The sequence below is a fragment of the Grammomys surdaster genome, unplaced genomic scaffold (assembly GCF_004785775.1).
Source record: "Grammomys surdaster isolate TR1022 unplaced genomic scaffold, NIH_TR_1.0 61, whole genome shotgun sequence".
Lineage (NCBI taxonomy): Eukaryota > Metazoa > Chordata > Mammalia > Rodentia > Muridae > Grammomys > Grammomys surdaster.
In genome coordinates, this window is record NW_021604563.1 from 19,563,497 (window position 1) to 19,567,929 (window position 4,433).

The 4,433-nt window shown below is 36.0% G+C and overlaps 1 pseudogene; it reads left to right on the forward strand.

Moving 5' to 3' along the window:
- The first annotated feature begins 2,651 nt into the window (after positions 1-2,651).
- Positions 2,652-3,034, forward strand: LOC114623040 (annotated as a pseudogene).
- The last annotated feature ends 1,399 nt before the right edge of the window (positions 3,035-4,433 follow it).

Below are 4,433 nucleotides of genomic sequence, written 5' to 3' on the forward strand. Positions count from 1 at the left end.
CTAGATGAGACTCCTATCAGTGGGGTTATGGGGCCAGAAGTGACCACTGCCTACAATCAGGCAGGATTGCCAGTGTATCTTTCAGTTATATATTAATATTTTAATTACATATTCATATACATATATAAGTGACAGATTTTAGAATATATTGAAGGAGGCTAGAAGAAAAGAGTTCCTGCCAATTAATTCTTCTCCAATACTGAAAATATAGTAGGAAAAAAAGAGAGTTTACTCACAAAAGATAGGGCAAAGGAATTAAGTTCAGACTCTTGAATTGAAACTCAGTTCACGTTTACCATAACTAAAACAACATAATCCAATCAGTATACTGTAGCTAGCAAAGCTATATATTATAAACAGTGGGGAGATAAAAATATACTCAGACAAAGGAAAGATAAAAACATATTGATTCAAACCTGCCTTAAAAGCGATACTGAAAAGACCCCTCAAATAGAAAGAGACACCACTGAGAAAGACAAAAAAATCAAAATCTGTAAACTTTACTGCTAGTAGTAACTTAGTGGCCTTTCAGTAAGACAGTGAACTCGAATCTGACTTTCTATGACTCCATTAAAGAAAATAATTAGATTAAGAAAGAATGTAGGCTCTTCCAAGGAAAGAAATAGGAAGAAATTCTGATGATTACAACGGATATGTTTAAACAGCTGAAAATTCCAGAGAAAAGATGAGTAATACTTATAAAAGACATAGAAAAATGAATCCTAGCTAGCCACAAACATACAGCTTCCTGTTAAGAGTGAGACACCAAAACTTATTCTCAATGTTAGGAAAGATCGCCCTTCTGTAAAGAACCTGAAAGTCTTACTATCAGGACATGTTCACAGAATCTACCAGCCTCAAAGCCAGTTAGACTTTGAATAACACAACAATTCTTTCAACAGGTGTGACATGGGGTGAATAGAATATATTTTGTCATTCTATATGACATGTATAGAGGTGACCAGGTACCATTACGAGAAATGAACTCTTATTTAAAACTGAGCTACCCTGGAGACCTGAGAACAGGGCAAAACCACAAGCCAGAAATTCTGAATATAACTTGCTGCCAGGGAGACAGTTGAGAGAGTGACAGAACCAGGCACCAGCAATCCTCCATTTGTCATCACATTAATTTACTACCACAAAAACTACACTGTATAATTTTTAACATCATAGTATACTATACATTAATTTTACTATTTTCTATTTTGTGATCATTGGTGAAGTACTAACTAGTTTCACTCAATTTTAAGTGTATCTCTATAACATATAAAATTTTATACTTCTTCACAACCATCAAATAGCATGTAATTTTCCTACATCTTGGGCTGATCTTCTCAGTTATTAGCTTGTTTTCTCTGTTGTTGTTGTTGTTATTGTTGTTGTCAACTCTAAAAAGTTAATATAATACAAGGAGGATGATGATGCTGTAAAAGTATTCATTCGGTTATCAAGTGTGCTTGGGGGTAGAAGTAGTGATTATATTAAGATTCAGATACACAGAAACACTCTGGAAAAAAATTCACTAGTTAAGGAAATACTTTGTTTAGTATTAGAAAGATTTAGGTTCAAAATCATGTTCCATTGTTTGTTAGTTGAGTTATGTTCAATACATTAATCATTCTGACCTTTAGGATTTTTCTCACAGTTCGAGTGTTAAAGTTAATACCCATACACTTCATGTATTTTAGAAATAGATATCTGAAAATAAATTAAATCACATTAAAGGAGTGACATAAACTATAGCAAAAATACTATAATTTAACTTTCTTTCACTGCTATTGTCCCTTCTCAGGTTATACTATTCTCTGTGTTCCTAAACACAGAGCTAAAAATCAGTTTAGTTATTGATTTCTTCTCTTTATATACTATATATTATAATCTTGTACTTTTATTAGTTTGTGATAAGGCAGTATTATGAAAATATCTCTTACATTCTAAAATACCAGAACAATTGCTGGACCTTGCATAGTCAGAGTGACACCTTCAGGTCACTTAAGGATTATGATTGGTATCTTATGCTTTACTTAGCCTGCTTGTTTAACCTGCCTTAATAGAACAATAGATGTACTACAAGAGGCCATGCCAGACATCAGAAAAGTCCAAACAGGCTGCCTTGTCAGCAGACCTTTTCCACTCTTTGGTGTTCCTTCATCCTATCTGCAATGTTCCCTCTACTAATCACCGTGTCCCAGCCCTCAACATGGATGGAGACATCCTACTTGACCACTCTGGCCACCTGAATTCCAGGTAGTTCACCTGCCCATAGACTTCCCCTACTCTCTCAGAGCCAACACTATCTCAGACCACTATTATCCTGTTCTCCCCTCGTGTTAGGCCCCAACTCAGTCAGAATCTTTCTGGTCAAGCAGAAAGAACTTTGACTACCAGAAGTCCAGATAGGGCACCCACCAGTAGATCTACCCAACTCTCTGTGTCCTACAATTCTATCCCCAATTACTCCCTCATGGTTGTCACTGCATCCCAGCCCCCAACATGGACAGAAACCTCATGATAGACCACAGCCCACATCAGCCAAAAACCAGAGAGGAAACAGAAAACAAGGAACAAAACAGTCACTCAAAAAAGACAAACTCGAGCTGAGAATCGAAGAGCTGCTGGCAGCGCCAATCCCCAGCGTGCAGGTTTTTAGAACTTCAGCTATCAAAATGGGCAGAATCTTTCTTGATCATATCGGTGAAACCCGTCTGTTTTCTTATGAAAACTGTGATACAATCCTGACCAATCGCTCAGAACTCATCTCTACTCGGTTCACAGATGCCACTGGTAGAGCATTTCGTTTAACAAGGTAGTTAACTTGCAGTATAGTGAAGTTCAAGATCCGGTCATGCTCACTGCCCGCCTCATGGTTCGAGATGTGAGCTGCAAAAACTGCAACAGCAAACTGAGATGGATCTATGAGTTTGCAACTGAAGACAGCCAGCGTTATAAGGAAGGCCGTGTGATCCTGGAACGTGCACTAGTTCGAGAGAGTGAAGGCTTTGAAGAGCATGTACCATCTGATAACTCTTGAAGAAAACAGATAAATTCATCTTTTCCCAGGTCTCCTTCACTGAAAACAAAATCTCCTTACATACACTGTCACTTTAGCATCAGAGTCGGATTCATGAACTGTGAAACAAGAGGTTGTGGGAATCTAAGATGGAACCTTTTTTTATCTTTCTTTCTTTCTTCCTTCCTTTCTTTCTTTTTTCTTTTTTTTTAAATTTTGTATTTTCCATCCAACAGCAGTTTGTAGAGAGCATTTTATGCATATGCCATTAATTTTTTCCCTGTGTTTACATCTTGAGGCAGAAGAGTTTGCAGCTACATGGTGGTCTATGTGAGGGAAAAAAATAGGGTCTTTAGAGTGAAAAGGAGTGTTTTGTGTACATTTTGAGTGGAGAATATGTCAAGAGCATGGTTTTTAAATTTATTTGGGCTTCATTTAAAAATTTTTTAACCCAGTTACTTCACTTAATTTGCTAGCTTCAAGAAGAGATTCGAATCTGTGCCCAGCACTGGAGGCTCAGTGTTAGCGTGGCTTGTGCTGGCCAGTATGCCATATTCTTGTTGGAAAAGAACTGTAGCACCAGAACCCATTCTTCCTTGTCAGTCTTGACCCGCAGATGTCACCATCCCTAGTTCCTTGTCACCATGTACTTGGTATTGAATGGAAACTTTCTGAAATGGGGCAGAACTGCTTGGTTGTCTTTTCCCATGTAACCTAAGCATAGTAATATAAATAAAGTGGTAGTTGGAAAAAAAAGACAAACTCAAAAATTAGTACACAGACTATAATCTCCACAAACTCAGATGCCTAGACATCGGCTTAAGAAATGAGAAAAAACAAAAAACAAAACAAGGCAATATGTCACCACCAACACCCAGCTACCCTACTTTAGCCATCTCTGAATATTCTAACACAGCTAAAGAAGAAGAAAACACCTTAAAATCAAAATTATGAAGATAATAGAGGTCGCTAAAGAAAAAATTAATGAATTCCTTGAAGAAATCAAGAAAATAAATAAAATCCTTTAAAAATAAACTGAGGGAAAACAAAACAAAAGTTGGAGGAAATGAATAAATCCTACCAAGAAAGCAAATAGGGAAAAAACAAATGAACAGTTGAAGGAAATGAATAAAATTGTTGAAGACCTGATAATAGAAATAGAATCAATAAAGCAAATATAAATTGAAAAAATTTAGAAAATCTACATAATTATATAGGAACTACAGAAATGAGCTTTAACAACAAAGTTCAAGAAATGGAAGAGAGAATCTTATGCATTTTGGATATGGTAACATAAACAGATATGTTGGTCAAAGAAAAAAAATGTCAAGTCTATAAAAAAACCTGACACAAAACTTTAAGGAAATCTGGGAAACTATGAAAAGAAAAAAAAACTACAAATAATAGAAATAGGAGAAGA